At 36.4% G+C, this 17,613-nt stretch overlaps 1 non-coding gene across 1 annotated transcript; it reads left to right on the top strand.

Moving 5' to 3' along the window:
• Positions 1–14,292: 14,292 nt before the first annotated feature.
• Positions 14,293–14,399, top strand: LOC141683043 (small nucleolar RNA R71). Its single transcript, XR_012560080.1, has one exon. It is a non-coding gene; the product is annotated as a small nucleolar RNA R71 (small nucleolar RNA).
• The last annotated feature ends 3,214 nt before the right edge of the window (positions 14,400–17,613 follow it).

Here is a 17,613-nt window from a genome sequence, read left to right as displayed (position 1 = left end):
AGAAACTTCTTCCTTTGAGCATAAGATAAGTCGGGAGGCATGATATTACTCACAAGGTAGTTCACAATGTCTGCAAACCACGGTTCTTCTTCTTGCACTCCAAACAGCTGCTCATCGGGAAAAGACTTATTTATCAATGTTTTATCCAATGAAGTAGCATTAGGGTTCTCTAAACGCGAGAGATGATCAGCGACTTGATTTTTAGTCCCCTTTCTGTCCTAGGTCTCTAGTTCAAATTCTTAAAGCAAAAGAACCCATCTAATCAATCTAGGCTTCGAGTCCTTCTTTGAGACAAGATAACAAATTGCAGCGTGATAGTGAAAACTATCACCTTAGTCCCAAGTAGATAAGATCAAAATTTCTCAAAACCATAGACAATAGCCAAAAGTTCTATCTCCATAGTAGTATAATTCAGTTGAGCACCATTTAGGGTCTTGCTAGCATAGTAGACCACATGAAATATGTTGTTCTTATTCTGTCCAAGAACTTCACCAATTACATAGTCACTTGCATCGCACATCATCTCAAAAGATTCATTACAATCAGGTGCAGTTATGATAGATGTCGTGCTTAAACTCTTCTTCAACGTCTCAAAAGTTGCAAGGCACTCATCATCAAACTTACAAGGACATATTTCTCTAGCAAACTGCACAATGGCTTCGAAATCTTAGAGAAGTCTTTGATGAAACGCCTATATAAACCCGCATGGCCGAGAAAACTGTAAATTCCCTTAACAGAAATAGGTGGAGGAAGATTCTCAATGACCCCCACCTTGGCTTTTTCCACCTCAAGACCCTTACTAGAAACCTTGTGCCCGAGAATAATGCCATATCGCACCATAAAGTGACATTTCTCCCAATTGAGAACTAGATTGGTCTCAACACACCTCTTGAGAATGTGTCCAAGATTTTGCAAGCATTCATCAAAAGAATCGCCAAATACAGAGAAGTCATCCATGAACACCTCCACATTCTGGCCAATCATATCAGAAAAGATGGCCATCATACATCTCTGAAATGTGGCTGGTGCACCACACAGACCAAAAGAAACTCGTCTGAAGGCGAAAGTACCAAATAGACAAGTGAAGGTAGTCTTCTCCTGATCTTCTGGAGCGATACAAATCTGATTGTAACCTGAATAGCCATCCAGCAGACAGTAGTACTCGTGACCAACCAATCTATCAAGCATCTGGTCAATGAAGGGAAAAGGGAAGTGATCCTTCCTAGTGGCCTTGTTAAGCTTCTCGTAGTCCATGCAAAATCTCCACCCCGTGACTGTTCTTGTAGGAATAAGCTCATTCTTCTCATTTGCTACCATAATAATTCCACCTTTCTTTGGCACACATTGAACCGGGCTTACCCATGAACTGTCAGGAATAGGATAGATGATCCTTGCATCTAGCCACTTAATAGTTTCCTTCTTCACTACGTCCTTCATGATCAGATTAAATCTTCTTTGCTGCTCGACCGTAGGGTTGCTACCTTCCTCTAGCAGAATTTTATGCCTACAATAAGAAGGGCTGATTCCCTTGATATCTGCTATAGTCCAACCAATTGCCGATTTAAACTCTCTCAGAATCCTCAGAAGCTTTTCCTCATCACTACCTAAAAGTTCAGATGCCATAATAACAGAAAAAGTAGACGCAACACCTAAAAAAGCATAGCTCAAATGCTCAGGTAAAGGCTTAAGCTCAAGAGTGGAAGCTTCTTCAATAGATGACTTGAGGCGTTTAGGAGCTTTGTTCAATTCCTCTATTCCAAGAGATTCAAAAGGCATATCAATCTTCCTCTTCCAGGGAGAAGCATTCAAATATTGTAAATGGTCTTCACCTTCATCATCCTCACTATCTGAATTCCTAATAAGGCTTTTTCTAAGGCATCAGACCTTAGCAATTGATCAAGTTCTGAAGTAACCGCAGAATCGACTAACTCCACCTTTAAGCACTCCTCATTTTCCGTAGGAAATTTCATAGCATTGAACACATTAAAAGTTACATCCTGATCCAGCACTCACATTGTGAGCTCACCCTTCTACACATCTATCAAGGTTCGGCCACTCTCCATGAAAGATCTTCCCAAAATTATGGGAATCTTCTTATCCTCCTCGAAATAAAGAATGACAAAATCAGCCAGGAAGATGAGTTTATCAACCTTTACCAAGACATCCTCCATAATTACTCGCGGATATGTAATAGAACGGTCAGCCAATTGCAAAGTCATACAAGTTATTTTGGATCAGGTAATTCCAACTGCTTGAAGATTGACCAAGGCATCAGATTGATGCTAGCTCCCAAGTCACATAAGCATTTGTCAAAAGACACTTTTCCAATAGTACACGGAATAGTGAAACTTCCTGGATCTTTAAGCTTCGGAGGCAACTTCTGTTGCAGCACAATACTGCATTCCTCCGTGAGAGCGACTGTCTCTAAATCATCTAGCTTTACTTTCCGAGAGAGAATACCTTTCATAAACTTTGCGTAACTAGGCATCTGCTCAAGAGCCTCAGCAAAAGGTATGTTGATATGAAGTTTCTTGAACACCTCCAGAAAGTTTTCAAATTACTTGTAATAACCCCAAAAATTTTGGACTTTTTGTAAACCTTTTGAATAGTGATTTTGCTGATTATGCTGAATAAGAAAACTTTTCATGCCACACAATGTAGCAGTTCTTTTATGGATATTCTGAGGTCTTATTAGTACTCTATATGGTATATAAGTGTATGTAAAGATCGTCAGAATCCAAATCCGAACACTTTGATTTTTCCCGAAAATCCACCAGATACCGAAGGAATTGAGTATAAGGTAACATGGTTAAAGGGATTTAAATTCAAGGATTATAAGAGAGGATCATTAAAGGATTATAAGATATTGAGAAATATTTAAGGGAACCCAAGTAATAAGATCCCGGATGTGATCCCCCAAACAACGAAAGAGAACAGAGTTCAGCGAACCGTAAAACAAATAAACGACCAAGGGACAAGCACATACAAGTAGAATGGGAAGGAAGCTTCCAAGAAAAGCTAAAACAAGTGGTTAAAAGAGAAAGTGACATCATCAAACCTTAAGGGAAAGACATGTGGCTTGGAGGTGAGGTCATCCAAGTGATGTAATCACTTTATCAAAGCAATCTCCACCATGTATTCATTTCACAAACACCAAAATCAAAAGCAACCAAAACAAACTCATTTCTCTTCTTCCCCCATCTATTGCTCTCGGCTTTTCCATGAAAAGCAAATGAAAATTTTCAAAAATCAAGCTACACACCTTCATAATTCAAGAGGTTTGTTTCTTTAGCTTCCATAATTCATAACTTAGATGAGCCATAAGTTTAAGCTCAAGATTCCATGTTTAACATAGCTAATCAATTCATCAAAGTTCTTGGTGAATAGTGTTTTTTAAGAACTTGAAATTTTGTTCTTGAGTTTTTGTTTAGATTAAGCTTTGGTAAGGACTTTCAAGGGTGATTCCAAGCTCCTTAGTTACTTCTACTCACCAAGGAAGGTATAATCTCATACCCTAGCCCTACTTTTGTATATTTAGAGTTTTTGTGTTTGGAATGGTTCATGGGAAGCTTGATTATTGTGTATTTAGAGATGTGTTGGTTTTGTGATGTGTTTGGAGTTGTAAATCTTGTTGATTAGTTAAATAACTTATGTAAGCTTTTAGTTCATGATTGGGAAGTAGTGTAAATTGGAAATATTGAGTTGTTGGGGGCTGTTTTAGCATTGTATGTATGGAGTTTGGTTGTATGGTTGAATTGTGGTTGATTGGTGGTTGATTTGGAGTAGGATAAAAATTGGTAATCGCGTAAACATAGCCATCGTAATGTCTGATTTACTTTAGACTGTTTTGTTCTTAACATCAGCACCCGAGAACTCACTATTAGGTTTTGACCACTGCCATGATTAGATAGTTCATGTTACAAGCTTCGTTTTGATATGTGGTTCATTTGAATCCGATGTACGTTTTAGGAGAAACGACCGTTTTAAGTAACGGTGTTTCGCGAACGAACCATTACCCCTCGCCTTACTTTGAAACCTTGTTTAAGGACTTTAAATGACTAATTGGGATATTAAACAATTATGTTAAGTGGATTAGGCAGTTGGTAAGGTACTCGCGAAAGAATCGCCTTAAAACTCTTAATGGTTAATTTATTAAAAATGGTGGAGCCGAGGGTACTCGAATAACTTAGGTGATTCATTAAGCATAGGAGTGACCATAAGCGAACGTTATGGTTCAATTGGTTAAAGTCTAGTTTCTTAAGCGACCGGGGTTTAATTCCAACTTATGTTGTTGTTCATAGGTTATCGGACCCACTCTAAGCTTAAGTCTATCCGGGAGCACTCAGGCAAGTTTTCTACCCGTTATACTGTTGTTGTGATGTATACATATATATATGCATTATCTTGTGATAGATGCATGATGGTTAATTAGCAAATCTTGCGATATATTGGAGCATGTGATATGGTATATATGCATGTCTGTTTCGTAATCTTGATATATATCTGTTGATTCAAATGCTTATAGTTGCATAATACCTATGCTAGAGATAAGCAGTAGTTGCGTATACCCTTAGTATAGGGGACCCAAAAGTGGACATTTTTCTAAAACCGGGAGTCGATGTTCCCGAGTATATTATATATATTTATATATATATAGATATAGTTTTCAAAACTATGAATCGAATAAGGTTTATTCGATAACTTTATTTTATTATTGAATATTATTTTGAATATTCATTCGAGGGCTTATGACTCCGTTTATTTTATGAATATTATTTTGAATATTCATTCGAGGGCTTATGACTCCGTTTATGAATATTATTTTGAATATTCATTCGAGGGCTTATGACTCCGTTTATTTTATTATAGAATATTATTTTGAATATTCATTCGAGGGCTTATGATTCCGTTTATTTTATTAATGAATATTATTTTGAATATTCATTCGAGGGCTTATGACTCCGTTTATTTTATTAATGAATATTATTTTGAATATTCATTCGAGGGCTTATGACTCCATTTATTTTATTAATGAATATTATTTTGAATATTCATTCGAGGGCTTATGACTCCGGTTATTTTATTAATGAATATTATTTTGAATATTCATTCGAGGGCTTATGACTCCGTTTATTTTATTAATGAATATTATTTTGAATATTCATTCGAGGACTTATGACTCCGATTATTTACTAATTAATATTCTTTATTTTATTAAAGAATAATGTGTCGACAATCAAACTCACTTTTGATTATTCAAATAAAGATATTACTTTCGTATAAGTATATCTTTGGTTATTTAATATTCACTTCAAGTATAAGTTTTACAACTTCTACTTCAATTATTTTTATAAAGATTATTCTTTATGGGAATATTTTTTAAATAATAATATTCAGATATTTTCTAATATATTGAGACTGATTTATTTTATTAAATCAGCATCACTCCAAACATTCTTAAAAATGTTTTCGAGTCTTCAAAATGATTTTTAAAAGTTAGAGCGGATCCCAAAACTCATTTTTATATTTAAGATCTTTCTTTCGAAGGGGATTTAAATACTCGCTCAAAACCTGAGGGATCCGGCTCAGTGGTGTATTTTATATTCGCAACGAGGTTGCTGTTTTGATAAATGAATTGATTACTTACCCAACATTCGGGAAGTAAGTCCATCTATTGAGTCGGCATAAGCAACATGGGCTCAGTGGGCGTCCATGAAAGTGTAAGTGGCTCAGTGGGAGTCCATCAAATGTGTAAGTGGCTGAGTGGCAGTCCAGCATAAGGTCCTATTACGGCCAGGGTGATGACCAGTGGGGAATTCGTCCATCCACTAGTAGAAAAGGTTACTTATTGGTATCTTTGCCTGATCAGCAAGATATCAGGTTTATGCCAAGGTTTTCTCCTTTCCAAATTCATTGGATATTACAACTCTGTTTATAATTTTCATAACAGAGGTTTTCAAGGAGTGTATGAAATGTATATATATATAGGTGTGTATATATATCAGGACTTTATGAAGTATCTCGTAACTTAATTATTTATAATGATATTTCAAAGATTGAATCTATTCAAGTCTTATCTTGTAGTGGCATCAGTGTGATGAACTTATGAAACTAATTATAACTTGAACGGTGGTAGTTCAAGTAGTATTCGGAAAAGATATAAGTATATTTGAGTATCTTGTAACTTCATCCTTTAAACTTATATCTAGTAAATGATTATCTTATGCATATCAAAGATTTTCAGAAAAACATTGAGACAAGGTTAGATATATGAGATCACCTTGCAACGATATTTTTATACAGTTATAAACTGGAACTCTGTGTATATTATACATGTTAGAGGATTTCAAAGATTGTGAAAAGTATATATGTATGTATATACTAAATATTTTGTGACTTGGTCGCGTTAAGATATCAACTTGGTTCATTTCTTCTTAACCAAGACTTTCTTGAGTAGTATGAGAATGCTCATATATTGTTAATTATTATACATATTATTTCGGTGGGCTTGTTGCTCACCCTTGCTTTTTTCTTTCATCACATAACAACAGATAGACAAGATGAACAAGATCAAGCTCCCAATTCGTGAGCGGCTAGGAAACGTTTCGCAGTTTCCTGTAGGCGTTGATGCCGTTGTAGCTGAGGTAGGAACTATCAATAGGATAGGCTTTCAACTCTTGATGTACCAGACTTATGTATATTATGAATTGTAATAATGGCAAAGAATATGTAAATTTATTTAGAAACCCTTTTGAGGTGTAATGACTTATAATTGTGGAATAAAATGACTTGTGTTATTTTTGGTATTCATCTCTGAGACTATAACTTGTGGTGTGTGTGTATATTGTGGGGTCACAATACGCAGTAGTTGGTTGACTGTTAAGATTAAGTATTGATAAGGGAAATGGAACTCGTGACAACCCGAATCCCCGACTCCGGATTTGGGGGTGTTACAGAAATGGTATCAGAGCCAAGCGTTATAAACCTCAGAGATGATGTGGCGTTAAGATAATAAGTTCACTAAGATAATAAGAACTCTTGCCAAGTTCATAGTCGGGCTACCTAACGTAGTAATGACAGTTAAAACCCTTATGAGAACCCTTATAAATATCGTGATAGAAGCGTAGTTCGTTATCGTATATGGTAGCGGGACTCCGAACCCTGAGGTTGAGGAGCAACAACGCGATGATGTTTTATTACTTATTGGAGATCAGATTGTGGATCCGATAGAGCGTCCTAACGCGTGACCGGATGATGTTAATATTGAGGATGTAGCGGTTGAGGATGTTGTCCCAGAAGGGATTGTTGCTAAGAAGGATCTCATGGAGGATCCTAACAAGACTGAAGAGATGGTCGTTGGGGAATTGATAACCATGGTTAGGGAAACTATCAGAGGTAGGATTGGCCGATCACTACCGGAGGTTCGTTCAATTTTGTAAAGATAGTAGCCCCTTTAACGCGCTTACTCGTAAGACTGAGAAGTTCGAATGGACAGAGAAATACGAGAACAACTTTCAAGAACTGAAGCAAAGATTGGTGACGGCCCCTATGATGGCATTGCTGGATGGAAAAGGAGATTTTGTGATGTGTAGTGACGCTTCGCATAAGGAATTAAAGTGCTTTTTATACAGCACAAAAAGGTAATCGCGTACGCGTCAAGACAATTAAGGCACTACTTGTATGGAGAGAAGTGCGAGATTTACACAAGCCATAAGTGCTCTAGTACATTTTTACGTAGAAAGAGCTCAACATACGCGAGAGGAGGCGGTTAGAGTTAATCAAGAATTATGATTGGGAGATTCTTTATCATTCGGGGAAAGCCAATATGGTGGCTGATGTCCTTAGTAGAAAGGAGAGACTCAAGATGATAATGTCTTTGAGAAAATTTATAAGAGATTTTGAGAAAATGGAAATAGAAGTGAAGGTAACCGGAGCCGGTACTGAAAAGCTGTTTGAGATTGCAATACAGCCCGAATTATTGGAAAAGAACATATTATGCCAGAAAAAGTGATGAATGAAGGCAGAGAGCCAACAAATAGATAAGAGATTAATACCGAGAAAGATGATAAGGGAATAACGAGGTATTCCTACAGAATTTGGGTTCCAAACGTTTAAGAGCTTAAGGACTAGATCTTAGATGAAATCCATAGCTCGAGGAATAAGATTTAGGGCAAACCCCGAATGTGATAGTCAGGGAGGTTGCCATTAAGAAAGAAGGAGCTCATAACATAATGAAGTGGAAAACAAGGATTTTAACGTATAAGATATCCCCAAGTATGGGAGAAGGATGAAACGTTCAGACTAAGGAAACAGAACTCGAGTAAGGAAAGGAGACCCGAGACGGTACTCCTATACAACAATTTATGGACCTTTCTAGACAGAACTTAGACTATTATCCCCAACCACCACCTTGAGGAAACAATGCAGTGAGAAATTCTTTCAGGACCTTTAAGTCGCTAAGCTCTCAGAGTTCCAAGGAACAAGCTGACCCAGTCGAGGAAAGAGTCTGGCTAAAGGAAATATAGGAATCATTTGAGATTCTAAATGATGGACGAATCATAAAAGACTGTTTTTGTCACTTACCCCCCCCCCCAAGAGAGAGGCCACCCGTTGGTGAAAGGCCAAGAAAGGCACGGAGCCAGAAGTTATAATAAACTGATTAAAGTTCAGTCAATTGTTTTCAGGAAAGTACTTCCCAAGTTTATGGAGATAGTGTAAAAGCTTTAGAGCCGAAACAAAGGCGGATGAGTATGATGAATTATGCAGCACAGTACTGCATTCCTCCGTGAGAGCGACTGTCTCTAAATCATCTAGCTTTACTTTCCGAGAGAGAATACCTTTCATAAACTTTGCGTAACTAGGCATCTGCTCAAGAGCCTCAGCAAAAGGTATGTTGATATGAAGTTTCTTGAACACCTCCAGAAAGTTCTCAAATTACTTGTAATAACCCCAAAAATTTTGGACTTTTTGTAAACCTTATGAATAGTGATTTTGCTGATTATGCTGAATAAGAAAACTTTTCATGCCACACAATGTAGCAGTTCTTTTATGGATATTCTGAGGTCTTATTAGTACTCTATATGGTATATAAGTGTATGTAAAGATCGTCAGAATCCAAATCCGAACACTTTGATTTTTCCCGAAAATCCACCAGATACCGAAGGAATTGAGTATAAGGTAACATGGTTAAAGGGATTTAAATTTAAGGATTATAAGAGAGGATCATTAAAGGATTATAAGATATTGAGAAAGATTTAGGGGAACCCAAGTAATAAGCCCGGATGTGATCCCTCAAACAACGAAAGAGAACAGAGTTAAGCGAACCGTAAAACAAATAAATGACCAAGGGACAAGCACATACAAGTAGAATGGGAAGCAAGCTTCCAAGAAAAGCTAAAACAAGTGGTTAAAAGAGAAGGTGACATCATCAAACCTTAAGGGAAAGACATGTGGCTTGGAGGTGAGGTCATCCAAGTGATGTCATCACTTTATCAAAGCAATCTCCACCAAGTATTCATTTCACAAACACCAAAATCAAAAGCAACCAAAACAAACTCATTTATCTTCTTCCCCCATCTATTGCTCTCGGCTTTTCCATGAAAAGCAAAGGAAAAATTTCAAAAATCAAGCTACACACCTTCATAATTCAAGAGGTTCATTTCTTTAGCTTCCATAATTCATAACTTAGATGAGCCATAAGTTTAAGCTCAAGATTCCATGTTTAACATAGCTAATCAATTCATCAAAGTTCTTGGTGAATAGTGTTTTTCAAGAACTTGAAATTTTGTTCTTGAGTTTTTGTTTAGATTAAGCTTTGGTAAGGACTTTCAAGGGTGATTCCAAGCTCCTTAGTTACTTCTACTCACCAAGGAAGGTATAATCTCATACCCTAGCCCTACTTTTGTATACTTAGAGTTTTTGTGTTTGGAATGGTTCATGGGAAGCTTGATTATTGTGTATTTAGAGATGTGTTGGTTTTGTGATGTGTTTGGAGTTGTAAATCTTGTTGATTAGTTAAAGAACTTATGTAAGCTTTTAGTTCCTGATTGGGAAGTAGTGTAAATTGGAAATATTGAGTTGTTGGGGCTGTTTTAGCATTGTATGTATGGAGTTTGGTTGTATGGTTGAATTGTGGTTGATTGGTGGTTGATTTGGAGTAGGATAAAAATTGGTAATCGCGTAAACATAGCCATCGTAATGTCCGATTTACTTTAGACTTTTTTGTTCTTAACATCAGGACCCGAGAACTCACTGTTAGGTTTTGACCACTGCCAGGATTAGATAGTTCATGTTAAGAGCTTCATTTTGATATGTGGTTCGTTTGAATCTGATGTACGGTTTAGGAGAAACGACCGTTTTAAGTAACGGCGTTTCGCGAACGAACCATTACCCCTCGCCTTAATTTGAAACCTTGGTTAAGGACTTTAAATGACTAATTGGGATATGAAACGATTATTTTAAGTGGATTAGGCAGTTGGTAAGGTACTCGCGAAAGAATCGCCTTAAAACTCTTAATGGTTAATTTATTAAAAATGGTGGAGCCGAGGGTACTCGAATAACTTAGGTGATTCGTTAAGCGTAGAAGTGACCATAAGCGAACGTTATGGTTCAATTGGTTAAAGTCTAGTTTCTTAAGCGACCGGGGTTTAATTCCAACTTATGTTGTTGTTCATAGGTTATCGGACCCACTCTAAGCTTAAGTCTATCCGGGAGCACTCAGGCAAGTTTTCTACCCGTTATACAGTTGTTGTGATGTATACATATGTATATGCATTATCTTGTGATAGATGCATGATGGTTAATTAGCAAATCTTGCGATATATTGGAACATGTGATATGGTATATATGCATGTCGGTTTCGAAATCTTGATATATATTTGTTGATTCAAATGCTTATAGTTGCATAATACCTATGCTAGAGATAAGCAGTAGTTGCGTATACCCTTAGTATAGGGGACCCAAAGGTGGACATTTTTCTAAAACCGGGAGTCGATGTTCCCGAGTATATTATTTATATTTATATATATATAGATATAGTTTTCAAAACTATGAATCGAATAAGGTTTATTCCATAACTTTATTTTATTAATGAATATTATTTTGAATATTCATTCGAGGGATTATGACTCCGTTTATTTTATGAATATTATTTTTTATATTCATTCGAGGGCTTATGACTCCGTTTATGAATATTATTTTGAATATTCATTCGAGGGCTTATGACTCCGTTTATTTTATTAATGAATATTATTTTGAATATTCATTCGAGGGCTTATGACTCCGTTTATTTTATTAATGAATATTATTTTGAATATTCATTCGAGGGCTTATGACTCCGTTTATTTTATTAATGAATATTATTTTGAATATTCATTCGAAGGCTTATGACTCCGTTTATTTTATTAATGAATATTATTTTGAATATTCATTCGAGGGCTTATGACTCCGGTAATTTTATTAATAAATATTATTTTGAGTATTCATTCGAGGGCTTATGACTCCGTTTATTTTATTAATGAATATTATTTTGAATATTCATTCGAGGACTTATGACTCCGATTATTTACTAATTAATATTCTTTATTTTATTAAAGAATAATGTGTCGATAATTAAACTCACTTTTGATTATTCAAATAAAGATATTACTTTCGTATAAGTATATCTTTGGTTATTTAATATTCATTTCAAGTATAAGTTTTACAACTTCTACTTCAATTATTTTTATAAAGATTATTCTTTATGGGAATATTAATTAAATAATAATATTCAGATATTTTCTAATATATTGGGACTGATTTATTTTATTAAATCAGCATCACTCCAAACATTCTTAAAAATGTTTTCGAGTCTTCAAAATGATTTTTAAAAGTTAGGGCGGATCCCAAAACTCATTTTTATATTTAAGATCTTTTTTTCGAAGGGGATTTAAATACTCGCTCAAAACCTGAGGGATCCGGCTCAGTGGTGTATTTTATATTCGCAACGAGGTTGCTGTTTTGATAAATGAATTGATTACTTACCCAACGTTCGGGAAGTAAGTCCATCTATTGAGTCGACATAAGCAACATGGGCTCAGTGGGCGTCCATGAAAGTGTAAGTGGCTCAGTGGGAGTCCATCAAATGCGTAAGTGGCTGAGTGGCAGTCCAGCATAAGGTCCTATTGCGGCCAGGGTGATGACCAGTGGGGAATTCGTCCATCTACTAGTAGAAAAGGAAAGGTTACTTATTGGTATCTTTGCCTGATCAGCAAGATATCAGGTTTATGCCAAGGTTTTCTCCTTTCCAAATTCATTGGATATTACAACTCTGTTTATAATTTTCATAACAGAGGTTTTCAAGGAGTGTATGAAATGTATATATATAGGTGTGTATATATATATCAGGACTTAATGAAGTATCTCGTAACTTCATTATTTATGATGATATTTCAAAGATTGAATCTATTCAAGTCTTATCTTGTAGTCTCATCAGTGTGATAAACTTTTGAAACTAATTATAACTTGAACGGTGGTAGTTCAAGTAGTATTCGGAAAAGATATAAGTATATTGGAGTATCTTGTAACTTCATCTTTTAAACTTATATCTAGTAAATGATTATCTTATGCATATCAAAGATTTTCAGAAAAACATTGAGACAAGGTTAGATATATGAGATCACCTTGCAACGATATTTTTATACAGTTATAAACTGGAACTCTGTGTATATTATACATGTCAGAGGATTTCAAAGATTGTGAAAAGTATATATGTATGTATATACTGAATATTTTGCGACTTGGTCGCGTTAAGATATCAACTTGGTTCATTTCTTCTTAACCAAGACTTTTTTGAGTAGTATGAGAATGCTCATATATTGTTAATTATTATACATATTATTTCGGTGGGCTTGTTGCTCACCCTTGCTTTCTTCTTTCATCACACAACAACAGATAGACAAGATGAACAAGATCAAGCTCCCAATTCGTGAGCGTCTAGGAAACGTTTCGCAGTTTCCTGTAGGCGTTGATGCCGTTGTAGCTGAGGTAGGAACTACCAATAGGCTAGGCTTTCAACTCTTGATGTACCAGACTTATGTATATTATGAATTGTAATAATGGCAAAGAATATGTAAATTTATTCGGAAACCCTTTTAAGGTGTAATGACTTATAATTGTGGAATAAAATGACTTGTGTTATTTTTGGTATTCATCTCTGAGACTATAACTTGTGGTGTGTGTGTATATTGTGGGGTCACAGTACGCAGTAGTTGGTTGACTGTTAAGATTCAGTATTGATAAAGGAAATGGAACTCGTGACAACCCGAATCCCCGACCCCGGATTTGGGGGTGTTACATTACTTGTACAGCTTTTTCTTCTGCAGCCGCTTAGGAAAAGGCGGTGGAGGATAAATCTGTTTCTCCCCTGTATTACCCTCAGGAAGAGTGTGCTCACCAGTAGTCTTCCTTGGTTCCACTTCTACTTCCTGCTGCTCTACTTCTTTCTTTGCCCCAGCTTCTTCAGTCAATGCTTGAGTTTGTCCGGGATTCACAACTTTTCCAGACCTCAAAGTGATTGCCTTTACCTGCTCCTTAGCTTCCCTCTTACCTAGCACTTCAGTGTCACTAGGTAGTGTACCAGGCTGATAATTTAGCAAGGCATTGGCAATTTGTCCAATTTGATTTTCCAAGGTCTTGATAGAAACATCTTGACTCTTGCACATAAGCTTCAACTCCTCTAATTCAGACTTTTCATTAGCTTGTTATAGCTGAAGTTGTTGTCTTGGTGCATAATACGGTTGCTGAAAACCAGGGGGGTTGTACAGCTTAGCTGGATACTGCTGATAATGTTGTTGAACCGTGTTCTGAGCATTGCTCCAACTGAAATTAGGATGATTTCCGTTGTTGGGATGATAAGTGGTTGGCACAGGTTACTGCAAGCGCTGAAAGATGCTTACGAACTGAGCTAATTCACTAGAAATTATGCACTGATCAGTCTCATGGGCACCGACATAAAGCTCATAGACACTAGAAATTTGATTAAACCCATATTTAGCCAAAGTGTCTACCTTCATCGTCAAAGCCTTTAGTTGGGCAGCTATAGCAGTTGCTACATCCAACTCCAGAATTCCTGCTACTTTTCCGTGAGTCAGTCTCTGGGAAGGATTCTAGTACTCATTAGATGTCATCAGTTCAATCAATTCATAAGCTTCATCGTAGTTTTTAGCCCACAAGGCTCCTCCTGATGCTGCATCGAGCATGGGAGAAGTACCACCCAATCCATTGTAGAAATAGTTAATAATCATCCAATTAGGCATGCCATGGTGTGGGCACTTCCTTAGCATTTCCTTATATCGATCCCAAGCCTCACACAGAAATTCAACAGTTTGCTGAGCAAACTGAGTAAGAGCATTCCTGATTGTAGCAGTCTTCGTCATAGGGAAGAATTTAGTGAGAAACTTTTGAGCAAGATCTTCCTAAGTGGTGATAGACCCTGCTGGTAGAGAATGTAACCAACACTTAGCTTTATCTCTCAGAGAGAATTGGAAGAGTCACAGCTTGATAGCATCTGCAGTCACATCATTGAACTTGAAAGTGTCGCAGATCTCGATGAAATCCCTGATGTGCATGTTCGGGTCTTCAGTAGGAGAACTCCTAAACTGAACTGAGTTCTGTATAATCTGAATCGTGCTTGACGTGATCTAAAAAGTATTAGCCCTGATGGCTGGCCTGATGATGCTTGACTGAATGTCATTGATCTTAGGCTGAGAATAGTCCATCAAAGCCTTAGGATTTTCTTCTTGATCTCCCATCTCTACTAAAACTAGTTCCTCGAATTTCTGTTCTTCTTCTACCTTCTTTTCTTCTTCAAAAACTTCCTTTGGAACCACCACAACTTCTTCCTCGGCTTTATCCAGTGTTCTCTTACGAGTACGCGAACACGTATGCATACACCCTCGCCAGAGTACCTGAAATAAGACAACAAAACAAATAAGTAACAATGTCCGAGTCAATGAACTTTAATGACCACTGATGGAAAACACATAAGCTAAAAATTAATACTGCAGTCCCCGGTAGCGGCGCCAAAAACTAGTTAGTCGCTAAACACGCGCTAAATTACACGCAAGTATACGCGTTCACAAGTAGTATAAGATATAAATCAGATTCGTTCCCATAAAGACTGGATTGGTTAACTAATTAATTTATGCACTTAAGCAACAATATATGGTTATTATTCAATGCTAAGACGATAAAAAATTGAGGTTGTTTATAACTAAGAATTGAACTAACAATTATAACTAAGGGAATAAGATTGATTGAATTAATATATATAAAAAACATGGGATTCTAACTTCATTAAATACTTCATTCAATAGCCTTATCATTCTTAACCTTAGCATGTAATGGTGATGACACTAATTCGATAACACGAAACTGATAAACGCCAACTTTCGTTGCACGAATACCATACTACCAGACATCCATAAAAGAGATAGAAGCTGAATAGACACCAAATATATTGCGACCCTATATGTCTATAGAATTCGACAACATAACGGTTTATGCACAAGTTATCTATCTTGATTACATAGGGAAAGTAAGATAGTAAAAATTACCTACGAATCGTGCATAACAAATACATGAACCTATGCTAGCATGGCAAGTTCTAAATCCTAAATTTACTTTCACTTCATTAAGAATTAACACACTATCTTAAAAGTTCGCGACGCTCATAAGACGAATACGCACAACAAATACTAGGTTATCATATAATTACCACACACTAAGGCATCGGAAAAAATCAACTAAAGAAATCCATAAATATATCCGCTAGAACCCCATGATAACGATTAGCCCATAATCAGAGTCATAATCAACGTGGGTTCCGATGAAAGCATGGTATAATAAACGTAGTCTTTATACGAATAATCAAACAAAGTTAACACAAGAGTATAGGTTCAACAAAACAAGAAACAAGCATCGAAGATTACAACTCAAAACAAAGATTCACAAGAATAAACTAGATCATCTTCGCCTTTGTTGAATTGTACTATTGGTCTCTTGCCAGTCTTCTCCTTAGATCTGATATGTCTCTGAGTTGATATCTTATGAAAAATGACCTACAAATTTTTATATAGCAGCCCCATGCAATGTAGAAGTCTTTCTCTCAAAAGCCAAGTAGAAACAAGATTCTGCTATCCCGACACGACACGGCTGCGTGCTTGATCAGCGCGAGCGTGCTGGCTCTTTGATGCTTGGGCGCGGCCGCGAACTTGATCAGTGCGGGTGCACTGGGCTTCTACCAAAATTTTGACTTCTTATTTTTCTTGCATTTTTGAGCCGGTCTTCGCGAGCTTTATTCCTTGGATACCTTCCTAACACCATTTTAGCATCAAATCAATGCTAATTCACCTGATTCTCAGATTAATGCCTGAAATGTAAAAACACTAGAAAACACATTAAAACACCAATAACTTGAGTACAAATACACCAATTCAAAGCTTTACGGAGCGTAATAAAGTGTCATAAATGCCACTCAACAGAAGCCAAGAGGAAATGATAAAGAAATGGGAAATAATTCTTGCTTTGTTGATTGTGTGGTGATTAAAGGGCTTGGTTAATGTAACACCCTCCAAACCCGGGTCAGAAGTTTGTGGTCCACAACACACACACACACCATATTTAAACCTGTTTATAAATATAATAATGATATAAAATGGCCCTACTTACCATAATCCATGGATCGATGCAGTTTAAAGTATGTCCACAATCCGCAACCTTATTTATATTACAATCGTCCCATATCCCAGTTTATTTATCTTACAACTGAAGTTTAAACTTTATTACAAACTATCAACACAACCAAGCCAAACATCATCTGCTAGTCTATTCCATTTCAACCTGGATACCTAGATCGCTCACTTGTCTAGGGATCCACGCTACCACCGGTTTCCTTTTTCACTGGAAAAGAATATAAACATATTTGCAAGAGTGAGCTAACTAGCTCACCAAGTCACAATGATAATAACTAAGATTAACAATGATCAATTGAAATGATATAAGGAATCAAGTTTACTGATAAATAATGATTAGAATTGGATATTCATTTTCATTTTAAAAACCAAGGTTAGGCTGCTGATCAGTCACGCACTAACCCCGAGCAAGACTCTCGGCTTTGCTCTATATACCGGATCCAAGGAACACATTGGCCTATTATGACCACGAATCGAGTTCGACCACGAATCTGGTCCATATTTAAAAAACAATCAAATTCCAAAATAACAATATGATTAACAATGTAAATCAATGAACTGAATCATAAATAACATTTATCTCGAAGCATAGGTGATTCATTATTCCAAGAAGATATAACAATAGAATCTTAAGATTTGACTTTCAATCAAAGAAAGAATCAGAAAGTAGAAGACCAAGGGTTCAAGGGTTACAAGGATTGGTCTTCTGTTAAACAAAGCAAAAGGGTTGGTATATCAAGCAATTCAGTATCAAGAATCAGTGTGTGGTATATATATATATTTGTGGAGTAGTATAGTATATGTATGGTTCGTATTTGAGAATTCAACAATCAATGGTTTATGAAGAATCAGGCTTATGGCTCAAGATCAATAAGAATCAGGG

Source organism: Apium graveolens, chromosome 1 (genome assembly GCF_009905375.1).
Source record: "Apium graveolens cultivar Ventura chromosome 1, ASM990537v1, whole genome shotgun sequence".
In the NCBI taxonomy this organism is placed as follows: domain Eukaryota; kingdom Viridiplantae; phylum Streptophyta; class Magnoliopsida; order Apiales; family Apiaceae; genus Apium; species Apium graveolens.
This window is presented reverse-complemented; position numbering and strand designations above follow the sequence as displayed.